Raw genomic sequence first — 15,747 nt, 5'->3', positions numbered from 1 at the left:
CTTGAGAAGATTAATTGAGGGTTTGCCTGCCTCGGAGGCATTTCACCTGGGCAGGCTGTGTCCTGATCAGCAATGTTCTAGGCTGTCAGGACAGACGCACACTTAGGCGCTCTGTGTGTGAAATCCCAAAACCACAGCTGCTGACCCAGGATTTTGTAGACCCTCTCCCCTCTTTAGGGCCAGAGAGCCCCAGCAGTGAAAAGCCCAAGTAAGGTCTTGTTTTCCTTGTCATGTCTTTCAAATAAATTAGGGAGAATGAGCACAGCTAAATTTGAGAAATTATTGGCACAGCCGTCAATTAAATCCTCCAAATAGAAACACATTTTTCTTTCTTTCTTTCTTTCTTTTTGCTGTGTTTATTTTCCATACAATTTTATTGAAATGTGCCAAGAGTACATGGGCAGCACAAATGTATGAACAGGAAAAAAAGAATCACATATACAATAATTTTTTTTTTTTTTGGGACAGAGTCTTGCTCTGTCGCCCAGGCTGGAGTGCAGTGGCACGATATGGGCTCACTGCAACCTCTGTCTCCCGGGTTCAAGTGATTCTCCTGTCTCAGCCTCCCAAGTAGCTGGGATTACAGGCGCCCGCCACCACGTCCGGCTAATTTTTGTACTTTTAGTAGAGACGGGGTTTCGCCATGGCTGGTCTCGAACTCCTGGCCTCAGGTGATCCGCCCACCTTGGCCTCCCAAAATGCTGGGCTTACAGGCGTGAGCCACCGCTCCTGGCCTTGCACAATAATTTTTTAAAAGTGAAGAAGTGAAGGTTAATCTTGGGAGATATCAGGTCCCCTCTGGCTCCCCTTGCAGACTTCCAGTGTTCCAGTGTTTCCATTAAGGTTAAGCCTCTACAAACCTAGCATTCCAAAAAAAAAAAAAAAAGGCATAAAGGAAAGAGAAATGTCTTCCCGCTCAGATGGGACTCTTCCTAGGCACCTAATTAGGAGGCATGCTGAGCGGTGGAGAAACACAGCTTCAGAGTGTGAGGGTATGGACCATCTGGGTTTTTCATCTGGCAGTGGTGCCCGGAGTCGCCAGGGCATCGCTCTGGGATTCCCGTTCCGGCAGCCCAGAGCCGCTGCGCTCACTTTTGCCTGAGAATACTTTCCCAGAGGATGGCCGCTTCACGCCCAGCACATCGCACATCTCAGCCACCTCCCGCGGGGCGTTGAAGAACTGCAGCACGTTGCTGGGGTGCTGGATGCGGTTCTTGTGCCCGCTCCGGGGTGGGGAACCGATTGTTCGGGATTCACTGAAGTCTCTGTAACTGCAAGACCTGACTTCCAACCCGCATGACTGACCGGGCATGATGCCTGGCTGCTTGGAGACAGACATTCAGCTTCTGTCCAAACATGAAATTGTTGTTGAGGTAGGTAGTGGCCCGGTCCACAGCGTAGCCATCTCCACGACGGCGGCCCCCGGCTTGCTTTTCATGAATTTCACCTTCTCCGCATTGCTATACAAGCAGAAAACACTGAACACTTGGTCACAGTTCATCTTAGATTGATCCAAGCCATAGGCCATGAGCACAGGGCTGTCGGCGTGAGGGCCATGCTCGGGTGGTGGGGGAAGGGTGGGGGTGCCCATACTGGGGGCCGTAGCGACTTGGGCCCCGACGGTGACTCCCCCCACTGGTGGACTCATCCCTCTCCCTTCTTAGTGAGGTGGGGGGCTGGGGGGCCGTAGCCCTCATCATGGTAATGACTGTGATACTCACCGTAGGGACCTCCATATTCTGTGGGGTGATCTCCCAGGAGAGGGGGCTGCCTCTGGCGTTTGTTTGAGTTGCTGCCAGGGTCACCTTGCCACTGAGATTGCGGTTTGTGTAGTCCCAAGTATCCTGATCATTCTTGAACACATTCAAGCGTGTAGGCTTCGCGTATTCGATCTTGGCAGAGTGCAGCTGTCAGCATAGATTTCAGCCGCATGGAGCGAGGCCTTGGCCCACCGGGCACTTTGAACACAGTCAGATTCCACCATGGCCTGAACTCCATTCTTCCGGAAAATGACAATTCTCTGGACAGGGCCACAAGGATTAGAGATAGTGTAAAGAACATCCGTGGTGATCTGGGGTTCAGGATGGTAAAGAGAAAGAAGCACACTGTTCACGCTCCGGGAGTTACCGAGTTCGGGGCGGGGGGAGATCTTCTGGCGGGTAGAGTAGTTGACAAAAGCTGGGTGACCGGCAATGTATATTTGGTTGTCGGCTGTGTAGTTCCCTGTGTTGCAAGCCCGTAGCACATCTTCAAATTCCACCAGTGCTTGTCTCTTTTTAGGCATTACCATCACATAGCTGATGGGTCCAAATTCCTGCAAGGCCTCCACAAGGTCAGCTTCCACTACACCGCCAATTAGGCCCCTGATGTGGACAACTGGGGAGGCAGGGGTTTTGTGTGGGTCATAACAGTTCTCCTTAGCGATTAAGCTTCCATCAGATGGAATTCCCCACTCTAGAGGACAAGGCCGCTGCCCATCCGTTCCGCTCCCTCAACCTCCCACGAGGCAGGGCGGGAGACACATTTTTCTTTTATAAAATAAAATCTGAGTTGAGAGCCCATCTGAGATTTTTCAGTACCTTTTGGAGTCAATTTAAAAATCCCAGGGCAGGCCAGGCGCGGTGGCTCATGCCTGTAATCCCAGCACTTTGGGGGACAAGGCGGGCAGATCACCTGAGGCCAGGAGTTCAAGACCAGCCTGGCCAATAGGCCTTGACCAGCTATGGCAAACCCTGTCTCTGCTGAAAAATACAAAAAATTAGCCAGACGCAGTGGTGCGTGCCTGTAATCCCAGTTTCTAGGGAGGCTGAGGCAGGAGAATTGCTTGAACCCGGGAGATGCAGGTTGCAGTGAGCTGAGATCGTGCCACTACACTCCAGCGTGGGCAACAGAGCATGACTTCAACTCAAAAAAAAAAAAAAATGTCCGACTGCAGGTGTCTATCAGGGTAATATAGTGGAGTTTCTTCCAAGCGACTCAGAGCTTGACAAATCCGGTCACAGTGAGAAAAACATTGGTAAAGTTGTCCAAAAGAGCAGACAAGGTCATTCAAGGTATTTGACCCACTTTTAGGAGTTAAAGCAAAGAGCTAATTATTCAGGATTAAAAAAAAAAGATTTTTAGCATTATTGTACATACCCTTTTGTGTAAAGTGTAAGGTAAGGACCACACTTTTTTTTTTTTTTTGGCATGGTGTCTTTGTTGAGTATCGATTGATCATCAATGGAAGGGCTTATTTCTGGATTTCTATTCTATTCCACTGGTCCATAAGTCTATGCTTAGGCCAATACAAAATTGTCTTGATTACAGTAGCTTTACTCATATAGTAAGTTTTAAAATCAGGTAGTTTAAGGCCAACATTATTTTTCAAAATTGTTTGACTTAAGTTTTTTTGCATTTCTATATAACTTTTAGGGTCACCTTGTCAAATTCTATTTTTAAAGCCTGATGAGATTTGATAGGGATACATAGAATCTATAGATCAATTTAGGAAAAATTGCCTTCTATAATATTGAGTCTTCTGATCAATGTACATGGTATGTCTCTCCATTTACTCAGCTCTTCAGATAAATATCTTAGCAATGTTTTGTGTTTTTTAGTGTATAACTATTGTACTTTCTTTGCTAAATTTATTCTCAAGTATTTATTCTCTTTGATACTGTTGTGAATAAAATTATTTTTTAATTTCATCTTACTATATTGAAATACAATTAATTTGCGTGTACTGAGCTTGAGTCCTGTGACCTTGCTGATCTCATTGATTAATGCCAGTAATTTTATTTTTGTAGATTCCTTGGGGTTGTCTACATACAGAATCATGTTGCCTTTGAATAAATATACCAACCTTTATACCTCCTTCCCAATCTATATATATTTTATTTGTTTTTCTTGCATTATTTCATTGGCCAGAGCCCTAAGAACAATAAGTCCTCCCTTAAGACCATTGATAGGTTCTTAGAAACTGTGACTTTAAGCAAAAAGACATTTTGTTCAATCAAAGTCTTTTTTTTTTTTTTTTTGTAGCTGGGACTATATGTGCATGCCACCATGACTGGCTATTTTTATTTTTTGTAGTGACAGGGTCTTGCTATGTTGCCCAGTCTGGTCTTGAACTTCTAGGCTCAAGTGATCCTCCCGCCCACTACTTCTCAAAGTGCCTGGATTACAGGCATGAGCCACTGTGCCCGGCCTCAATGTAATTTATTTATAACATTGACGAGAAAAAAAAATGGTTATGTTGTAAGTCATTTTGCTTAAAGTCACAGTTTTCAAAAACCTGTTGGCATTACATGAGGACTTACCGTACAATGTTGAATAAAAGGGCTGAGAGCAGATTCCCTTGCCTCGTTCCTAATCTTAGAGGAAAACCATTTGATCTTTTGCTATCTTATTATTTAAAAAATTGTAGTAAAATATACATAACAAAATGTACTCTTTCAACTATTTTGAAGTGTACAGTTCTCGGCATTATGCCCATTTACATTGTGTAATCATCATCAGCATCCATTTCTAGAACTTTTTCATCTCCCCAAACTGAAACTCCGTACCTATTAAACACGAACTCCCCATTCCCCCAGCTCCCCGCAAACACCATTCTACTTTCTGTCTCTATGGATTCCATTATCCCAGGTACCTCATATTAGTGGAATGACAATATTTATCCTTTTGTGTCTGTCTGGTTTCACTTAGCACAGTGTCTTCAAGGTTCATTCATGTTGTAGCACGTCTTGGAATTTTCTTTCTTCTTAAGGCTGAATGATATTTCATTATATATTTATTCTTTTAAGTATAATGTTAGCTGTGGGGTTTTCATAAATGTCTTTCATCAAATTGAGGAACTTTTCTTTTATTCCTAGTTTATTGAGAGATTATATCCTGAATGTAAATGGGATTTTTGAGAAATGGTTTTTCAGCAGCTATTGAGATGACCACGTGGTTTTTGTCTTTTATGGTAACTATAGAGTATAATTACATTAATCAAATATTAACTGTTAAACCAATCTTGCATTCCTGGCGTGAGTCCCACTCAGTCATGGTGCATAATCCTATGCTTTTTTCTCAGAGTTATATAGCTTTATAATAGCTCTTACATTTAGATCTATGATTGATTTTGAGTTATCTTTTGTATATTATGTAAAGAAGCGGTCTAAAATCATTCCTTTGCATACGGATACCCAGTTATCCCATTTGTCGAAAAGCCTATTCTTTCCCCACTGAATGATCTTGGCACTCTTGTGAAAATCAATTGACTATAAACGTAAGGGCTTATTTCTGGAACTTCAGTTCTGTTCCATTGATCTTTGTATCTTCCTTATGCTGTACCACACTGTCTTGCTTACTGTAATAACTGTAGTAAATTTTGAAATCAGGAAGTATGAGTCCTTCAACTTTGTTCTTTTTCGAGACTATTTCGGTGAATTTGGGTCTCATATTTCTTAGAGTCCTTTTTAACTTTACCTCATCTGGGAAGAATTGCCTTCACTGAGTTGTGGCTTAAGATTATACACTACAGCAACGCTTCTTAATTTGGCAGTACATAAGAATTACCTGGGAGGATTTCTATCTTTTATTTTTATTTTTGGAGACCAAGTCTGACTCTGTCGCCCGGGCTGACAATGGCATGACAAGTGCAATGGCATGAGCTCAGCTCACTGCAACCTCTGCCTCCCAGGTTCAAGCGATTCTCCTGCCTCAGCCTCCCGAGTAGTTGGGACTACAGGCATGTGCCACCATGCTTGACTAATTTTTGTATTTTTAGTAGAGGCGGGGTTTTACCATGTTGACCAGGCTGGTCTTGAACTCCTGACCTCAAGTGATCTGCCTGCCTCAGCCTCCCAAAGCACTGAGACTACAGGGATAAGCCACTGTGCCTGGCCTATATAAATTCTTATAGCCTACACGTTTATTGTATTTTTCCCCTCTTCTATTATTAGCTTTTATTTTACTTTAACTGCTTATGTTTATGGCATCCATGGTGCTATTATTCTCTTTTTTTTTGAGACAGAGTCTCACTCTGTTGCCCAGGCTGGAGTGCAGAGGTATGATCTTGGCTCACTGCAACCTCTGGCTCCTGGGTTCAAGCGATTCTTCTGTCTTGGAATTACAGGCACACACCACCACACCTGGCTCATTTTTGTATTTTTAATAGAGATGGGGTTTCACCATGTTGGACCAGGCTGGTTTCGAACTCCTGACCTCAGGTGATCCGCCTGCCTTGGCCTCCCAAAGTGCTGGGATTACAGGCGTGAGCCACCGCACCTGGCCTGTTTTATTCTTTTTTATATTTAATCTTTTTTTTTTCTTTTTTTTTAATGGAGTCTCACTTTGTTGCCCAGGCTGGAGTGCAGTGGTGCGACCTTTGCTCACTGCAACCTCCACCTCCTGAGTTCAAGCACTTCTTTTGCCTCAGCCTCCTGAATAGCTGGGACTACAGGCACACGCCACCATGCCCAGCTAATTTTTGTATTCGTTTTTACTTTTAGTAGAGACAGGGTTTCACCACGTTGGCCAGGCTGGTCTTGGACTCTTGACCTCAAGTGATCCACTTGTGTCAGCCTCCCAAAGTGCAGGTATTACAGGCGTGAGCCACTACGCGGACCCTAGTCATGTTATTATAGGTGTCTTTGTGATAAATCACTCCAAATCCCTTGCAGGAGAAAGTGGGGTGTAAATAAAAACTTTTAAGGCTTGACTTTCCCTTTCAAGAGCCTAATGTTGTGCACGGAACTTCCTGCTCTCCATAAAATATGTTTTGAGTGCTAAAAAGGAATAACTGGCTGAGGGCGGGAGGTCAGAAAAAACTAGGTAAACCATTATCAAATTGATTAGGACAAGGATCCAGCCAATCCCATTCATCATTTATCAAATACCTGCAGTGCTACATGTTTGCCCAGACGATTGTGCTCAAATTGGGCAGGGCAAGGATGTCTGCTGGAGATCTCAGTGCCATGGACTTGGTGATGATATCCGCATCTGTAAAATGGGTTAACAGTACCTACCTCACAGGCCTGTTGAGGGAATGAGGTGAGATGATATATTCAGAGCACTCACCCCAGAGTCTAGCACTTGGTGAGTTTGTCAATATTATCTTTCCTCCTCGTCTCCTTCCTCAATTAGATGCTAATACATCTAATTACAATACATCTAATTAGCAATTAGATGCTAAATACAATTTAGACTACGTACTAAAATTGTATTTACTTTACACAAAGACATAATTTGTCAAATGTGCAAATGAACTTTGTCATGTTTTGATCCAAGGGAGTTTCTAATCTTTTTGGGGGAGGTGGGAAGGGGGAGTAAGAAATGAGAGGCTGAGCTCCCCATGCGGCCCATGATAAACACCAGGCAGCTTTGTGTGGAATCGTCACTTGAGGGCTTGAGTAGCAGAAACACGATGCTGGAAGACATTAGAAGAGAACGATCCATGGGCCACAGGTGTGGAATGAGAATTGCCGGCAGCAGCCATCCTTAGAGAAGAGGTGAACTCTCCCCTCTGCAGGGGGCTTGACTCTATGGCCTCAAAAACTGTCAGCTCTCCAGACAACTTCTTCCTTGTGCATCATATCCAACCGCTGTAGCCCTTCCTCTGCCTCTGCGCTTTTCAGTCTGGACCCAGGACACCAACAGCAAGGCCCTGGTGACACCCAAAGCCCATCAGGGAATGGTCCCTATAGTATCTACTTTTTTTTTTTCCTTTGAGACAGAGTCTTGCTCTGTCACCCAGGCTGGAATGCAGTGGTGTGATCTTGGCTCACTGCGACCTGGTTCATTCCTGGGTTCAAGCGATTCTCCTGCCTCAGCCTCCAGAGTAGCTGGGACTACAGCGCCCACTACCATGCCCATCTAATTTTTGTATTTTTAGTAGAGACAGGGTTTCACCATGTTGGACAGGCTGGTCTCAGACTCCTGACCTCAGGTGATCCAGTCGCCTTGGTCTCCCAAAGTGCTGGGATTACAGGCGCGAGCCACCGTGTCTGGCAAAATGACAATTTTTTAAAAAATGAGAACCTGGCACAGTGGCTTATTCCTGTAATCTCAGCAGTTTGGGAGGCCGAGGCAGGCGGATCACGAGGTCAGGAGTTCAAGACTAGCCTTGCCCACATGTTGAAATCCCGTCTCTACTTAAAAAATGCAAAATTAGCTGGGTGTGGTGGTACACACCTATAATCCCAGGTACTCAGGAGGCTGAGGCAGGAGAAGCACTTGAACCCAGGAGGTGAATGTTGCAGTGAGCCGAGATCGTGCCATTGCACTCCAGCCTGGGCAATAGAGTGAGACTTCATCTCAAAAAAAAAAAAAAATTGAGGATGGCTGGTGGCAAAGGAGACTCTCGGGCTACTGATTTTCTGGAGTCTAGAGTTGAACTTTAAGAGTCTTGGTTCAGGGATGGGCCTGGTGGCTCATGCCTGTAATCCCAGCACTTTGGGAGGCCGAGATGGGGAGAATCACTTGAGGTCAGGAGTTCAAGACCAGCCTGGGCAACATGGTGAAACCCTATCTCTACCAAAATTACCAAAAAATTAACTGGGCTGCACACCTGTAGTCCCAGCTACTTGGGAGGCTGAGGAGGAAGAATAGTTTGAGCCCAGAAGGTTGAGGTTGCAGTGAGCTGAGATGGCACCACTACACTCCAGCCTGGGTGACAGAGTGAGACTCTGTCTCAAAAAAAAAAAAAATATTATTGGTTTGGTGTTCCTAGGACCACTCCTTCTCCTTCTATCTCAGTCCTATTTTATAATTCGATAACGCAATTTAGGTTGTGCATTTTAAGGTGAAGATTAATGAACTGTGCAATGGTTTCCTTTATTAACATTAAATTTTTTTGAGAGACAGGGTCTTGCTCTGTCACCCAGGCTAGAATGCAGGATCATGCTCATAGCTCACTGCAACTGTGACATCCTAGGCTCAAGTAATCCTCCTGTCTCAGCCTCCTGAGTAGCTGGGACTACAGGTGTGTGCCAGCACGTTTGGCTATTTTTTTTTTTTTTAGATACAGAGTCTTGCTATGTTGTCCAGGCTGGTCTCGGACTCCTAGCCTGAAGCCATCCCCCCATATCAGCCTTCCAAAGCACTGGGATTACAGGTGTGAGCCACTGTTCCTGGTTCCTTTATTATTTACTGAGGAAGATAAATATAGAGATTTCATGCCTTATTCCATGTTCAGCTCCTACATTTTCAGTGTCACTTCCTACTAACTTACTCTCCAGTCACAGTGATATAGATATATAAGGCGTTGTCCCAAATCCACCATGCTGTACCTTTGCACATGCTGTTCACTCTTCTTCGAATGTCTTCCCAACTTTTGTATGCCTTGAAAATGTCTATTCATTCTTCAATATCTACCTTAGTCTTTAGCTTTCTCCATGAAGTCTTCCTGGGGGAGGTCTTCCACCCTCAAACCCCTACTCATTTTTTTTTTGTGCCTTTTTTAGACTCTATTTTCATTTTTACATATCAGTCTCCCTTACTACACTGTGAGTTCCTTCAATACAAAATCTCCATATTCTTTATATTTGTATTTCCAACACTATGACTATCCCTTTTATGTGTGGCTATAATGAATGTTTCTGCAATTTTACATAAAAGAAAAAAATTCATGAAGGGAATTTCTGAACTTATTGTATGCCAACAGGTTGGCAATCTACTTGTAGAATTATCCCCATCTTAGTTATTGGTTAGAATGAAAATTACACCCTTATGGGGACACTCCCAGAAAAGCTTGTAAATTTTCTCAAGTCTTTGTTTATCTATAAGATGGCATGAAGCCATAAAATAAGTAATTATACATGTGAAGTATATAATATACTGTGTAATTACAGATGTGATGCTAATTGAACCCACTTCTCTGCAAGGGCTGTCTCTAAAAAATTAGTATTTAGGGCCAGCTCTGTGGTATGTTTGATTAACACAATTTAAACAGAATAAAGCAACCAGAGTAAAACCAAGCAAACTAGCTGTTATATCAAATCCATCCAGTACATATCTATTTTAAGGTCTTCTTTCACATTTTAACCAGTATGATGTATTAGTTATGCCTTTTGGTTTGTGCTTCTCAGGAGGCCCATTTCATGTAGGACGCTAAAGGATTTGAGGACACATTTGATTTGGAGGCAGCTCACCCTTCAGTTTAATAGTGGATATCCCTGAAAATCAATTCCTGATCAAACTGAAGGTTTAACATCACCCAAATGAAATTGCAGGCTGGGCACCGTGGCTCTTGCCTCTAATCCCAACACTTTGGGAGGCAAAGGTGGGAGGATCACTTGAGCCCAGGAGTTTGAGACCAGCCGGGCCAACATAGTGAGACCTCATCTCTACTAAAAATAGAAAGGGGGCCGGGCGCGGTGGCTCACACCTGTAATCTCAGCACTTTGGGAGGCTGAGGCGGGCAGATCACAAGGTCAGGAGTTCGAGACCATCCTGCCGAATATGGTGAAGCCCCATCTCTACTGAAAATACAAAAAAATTAGCCAGGCATGGTGGTGGGCGCCTGTAGTCCTAGCTACTTGGGAGGCTGAGGCAGAAGAATGGCGTGAGCTCAGGAGGCGGAACTTGCAGTGAGCCGAGATCGCGCCACTGCACTCTAGCCTGGGCGACAGAGCAAGACTCCATCTCAAAAAATAAATAAATAAAATAAAATAAAATAAAATAAAATAAAATAAAAAGGATCAGCTGGGCGTGATGGTGCGTGCCTGTAGTCCCAGCTATTCAGGAAGCTCACAGGGGCAGGATCGCTTAAGCTCGGAAGGCTGAGGTTGCAGTGAGCCATGATCGTGCCACTGCACTCCAGCCAGGACGACAGAGTGAGACCCTCTCTAAATAAATATAAGAAAAAGAACAACAAAGTTGCAGAGGTACTTGAAGAGGCTGGAAATAAATAAGGACCATATGCTCTCTCTTTTAAACATGCACCTGTCTAAAGCTTCAACTTAAGCTTCATTAGTATTCCATGGATGTGATTTTTTTCCTCCTTAATTTACCTGCTTATGCTCCTTTATCCATCTCATAGAGAAGTGAGATTTTCTATAGTTGAACAAGCATAGTTTGAATATCTACTATGTGCCAAGCACTAAGAGGCATAGGATCTCAATGCTCATGCCATTCTGGGTCCTAAATCCTGTAGCACTCTGGAGCCAGTGCCCTGGGGGTGCAAAGGCTGCAGGATTCTGGTACAGCTATAAATGCCTGAACATTCCAGGAGGAGAGTTTTAGGTTGAATCTCTGTGTGCAGATAACATGACTGTCTGGAGCCTTCTCTTAAGATAACATAATTCATAATGCCACAAACTAGGAAACAGACATATTTTATCCAGAAAAGCAAATTAAAAGGGCTATCTATGCAAGGCATAATGTCTTCCCCCTACCCGCCTTTTTTTTCTGCAGAAGAGAGGCTGGAAGATTGACAATTTTCTAGCCAAGCAAGCTTCAGACATTTGTCAGCTGAGATCATTCTTTATATTCCCATATTTGATATAAGACTTCAACATGGCAAAGTAAGTGCCACCAGGATTTTAAAACTTTGGCATAGAAAGTGACATTGGAGAGCATTAGCTCGGCATCTTGAGGTGGCCCAGAGAGCCTCGGGGTTAGCTTCCTCATTCCACGGGTGAATCTTGCGACTCCTGTATTCACTGGAGCGAATCTCTCCCACCTTTGATTTTTGTCTAACATATATTTTGATGTCTAACACAAAACATCCTCTGAATAAAAGGCTTGTCATTACCATTCACTTTCTGAATAAGTATCCCATTCCAAAGAGTACCATAACCATGTTGCACCTTGCAGTCATCTCTTCCTCATATCTGTCAACTCTCCTTTTATTTTATCTTTTGGAATTTTTTTATTGTAGTAAAATACATATATACAATAAAAATTTCCATTTTAACCAAAGCATACAATTAAGTGCTACTAAGTACATTCACAATGTTGTACAACTATCAACACTATTTCTAAAAGTTTTTCACTACCCAAAACAGAAACTCTGTAAGCATTAAGCAATAACTCCCCATTCTCCCCTTTCCCCAGCCCCTGATAATCTATATTACACTTTCTGTGTCTATAAACTTTCCTATTATAGGTATTTCATATAAATGGAACCACACAATATTTGTCTTTTTGTGTTGAGCTTATTTTAGTTGGTATAATGTTTTTAAGTTTCATCCACATTGTAGCATGGATCAGAACTTCATTCCTTTGTATGGCTGAATAATATTTCGTTGTATGGATATACCACATTTTGTTAATTCATTCATGTGCTGATAGACATCGGTTGTTTCCAGCTTTTGGCTATTGTGATTAATGCCATAATGAACATTGACATAGACATATCTGTTTCAGTCCCTGTTTTCAATTCTTTAGGAGGGGAATTGCTGGGTCATATGGTAATTCAGTGTTAGATGTTTGGAAAAATGTCAAACTGTTTTCCACAGTGGTTGCATCATTTTACGTTCCCACTAGCAATGTACCACATTCCAATTTCTCCATATCATCACCAACACTTGTAATTCTCTGTGTGTTTATATATATATATGATAAACATCCTAATAGATGTGAAGTGGTATCTCATTGTGATTTTGGTTTGCATTTGCTTAATGGCTACTGATGTTGAACATCTTTTTATGTGCTTGGTGCCATTTGTCTATCTTCTCTGGGGAAATGTCTACTCCATTCTTTTGCCAATTTCTTAAATTGGGTTGTTTGTCTTATTGTTGTTAGGAGTTCTTTATACATTCTGGATATTAAACCTTTATCACATATATGGTCTGCAAATATTTTCTATTCCATTGGTTGTCTTTTCACTTTGACAATGTCCTTTGGTGCACGAAAGTTTTTAATTTTTTAAGTGCAATTTATGTTTTCTTTTGTTGCTTATGGTTTGGTGTCATATCTAAGAATTCATTGCTAATAAATCCAAGGTAATGATTGATTAGTGTTTTCTTCTAAGAGTTTTATGGATTTAGCTCTTATTTTTAGGTCATTGATCCATTTGAATTAATTTTTGCTTATGGTGTAAGATAGGGATTCAACTTCATTCTTTTGCATATGAAAGTCCAATTTTCCTGGCACCATTTGTTGAAAAGACTTTTCTTTCCCCATTGAATGGACTTGGCACCCTCACTGAAAATCATTTGACCAGAGACACACAGGTTTATTTCTATGCTCTCAATTCTATTCCATTGGTCCATAAGTTTATCCTTAGGCCAGTGCCACACTGTTTTGATTATTATATCTTTGTAGCAAGTTTTGGAATTGGGATGTGTGAGTCTCCCAACTTTGTTCTTCTGTCTCAAGATTCTTCTGGCCCTTTGGGTACTCTTGCAATTCCATATGAATTTGAGGACCACCATTTACATTTCTGCAAAAAATACCTCCAGTTGTTCTTTGTCCTCTTCCCATAAAGAGCATTCAAACAACTGCCTACTTCCCCAAAGGCCACTCTGGCGCCAGCTCCTCAGGCTGTCTGTGTGATTCTTATCACTGGTGTTGGTCCTATCTGCCTCCCAGGACAGAGTAATCATCTCCTTGGCTGCAGACTTCCAAAAGCCTGACCTGCTCAACTCCTTTATCAACAAGCTCCTTTTGGAGGCCTAAGAACACTTTCTGATATGGGGCTAATGGTTTTTTGAGCTGCATTAAGAGAATAAGGGGAGAGGTAGTTGGGTTGGGACTTAAGGACTATTTCTATGGAGAGGAATAAATATGATTGCATTCTATCTCTGACCTTTTTGCCAACCTACCCCATTCCCTGAGCCAAGGGAAGAATCCTACATGGAGTTATGGGGTGTTAGCTATCATCTTAGCATGAATTTGTTGAGCCTCTAATATGTACTTGGTTGGGCAGTGTAACCATCAGTACACAAGAAACCCTAAATTCATAACCTCAAGGAGTTTACCATCTCCTGGGGGATTTTTCTAGACATATGAGTGTTCCAAATATCTAAAGCATGTGCGTGATGCATTATTCAATATCATGATGCATTTTCTGGCATAGACAATGCATGTGATTGAGGTTCAACTAAGGGAGAGTGCCATGTGAGCCGCAGTCATCAGAGGGCTGCATGGAGAAGGCAGTATACAAACAGGGATGGATTTCCAGAGGTAAGGAACAGAGGACATTCTAATAGGTGCAAGAAGTGTGATGAGAGGAGATGACAACAAAATCCAAGACGTAGTGGAGATTTAATGCCTCTGTGAACCAGTAAGAATCTCAGTTTGAGTGTAACCTACTCATATGGGAGAAGAGAAAGGACCCACTTGCAGAGCCAGGGTGGAGCTAAATTGAGAAGTCCTTGAGTCAAGAGGAGTTGTCTGGAATTGTGGTGTTCTGGGACTTAGGAGCTCATCCTATGCAGCTCTGGCAGCCACTGCCTTTCCAGTTTCTATAGGACTCATTGTTCTCAAGGTGAACGTGAAATGTGGCTCTCATGGACACATCAGCAGGTGCAGGAGTTTGGAACAACTGCCAGGCACACCCATCTGTATCCAGCTTTTATCCAGGCCACCACCCTGGTCAAGGCCCTTGTCACTTCATAACCTGGAATGACTGACTAGTCTCTCATCTGATCTCCCTGCCCTCAGGCTCAACTGTCTCCAAACCCTGGGACAAATGAACACCAGTTAAATGTGCCTGCAACAATGTCAATGCCATGTTATTCCTTTGCTCAAGAGCATCCTACAGCTAGGATCTGGACTTCTCTCTCTGGAGCTCAAGGCTCTCCATGATCTTATCTGCTTTTAGTGTCCCACCAACCTCCCACTGTACCTGCAAACAAAGTAATCCCATTTACTTCATTCATTCAGCTTTTCAACTATTTCCTGGCTATCTACTGCGTCTCAGGCATAGGAACTGTTGTGGGCTGAACGGTGTCTCCCTTTAATTCGTATGTTGAAGTCGTAACCCCTAGTATCTCAGAATGTGACTATATTTGCAGAGAGAGTCTTTAAAGAGGTTATTAAGTTAAAAATGAGGTCACATGGGTGGGCCCTAATCCAATATGACTGGTGTCCTTCTAAGAGGAGGAGATGAGGACACAGACACAGACACACAGAGAAGACTACGTGAAGACAGAGGGAGGAAACAATGTCTACAAGCCAAGGACAGAGGCCTCAAGAGAAACTAACCCTTCTGACACCTTGCTCTTGGACTTCCAGCCTCCAGAACTATAAGGAAATAACCTCTGTTGTTTAAGCCCCTCACGCTCTGGTACTTTGCTATGGCAGCTCTGGCTGACGGAGACAGATCACTTTGCCAGGCCGCCTCAATAGCAGCATCTATGTGCAGTGCACACGCCATTTCCTTACAGAAAAAAATGAGATGATACTGTACATATTCTGCAACTAAATTTTTCAGTGTAGCAATATTCATAAGCATCTTCCATGTCGGTACTTATAAATCTGCATTCTTTTTAGTATGTGCACAGTATTCCGTGTTCTTCCCTCGGTCTTTTTTTTTTTTTTTTTTTTTGAGACAGAGTCTTCCTCTGTCACCTAGGCTGGACTCTGTCACCTAGGCTGGAGTGCAATGGCATGATCCTGGCTCACTGCAGCCTCCACCTCCCAGGTTCAAACGATTCTCCTGCCTCAGCCTCCTGAGTAGCTGGGATTACAGGCACACACCACCATGCCCGGCTAGTTTTTGTATTTTTAGTAGAGACAGTGTTTTACCATGTTAGCCAGGCTGGTCTCGAACTCCTGACCTCAAGTGATCCACCTGCCTCAGCCTCCCAAGGTGCTGGGATTATAGGC

General features: G+C 43.1%; 1 pseudogene; it reads right to left on the bottom strand.

Annotated features, from left to right (window-relative positions):
* Positions 1-544: 544 nt before the first annotated feature.
* LOC102145665 (heterogeneous nuclear ribonucleoprotein L pseudogene) lies at positions 545-2,343 on the bottom strand (annotated as a pseudogene).
* Positions 2,344-15,747: the final 13,404 nt, after the last annotated feature.

This window comes from Macaca fascicularis, chromosome 4, assembly GCF_037993035.2.
Source record: "Macaca fascicularis isolate 582-1 chromosome 4, T2T-MFA8v1.1".
NCBI classification, from domain to species: domain Eukaryota; kingdom Metazoa; phylum Chordata; class Mammalia; order Primates; family Cercopithecidae; genus Macaca; species Macaca fascicularis.
The sequence above is the reverse complement of the archived record's forward strand: the minus strand, read 5'-3'. Positions and strand labels throughout refer to the sequence as shown.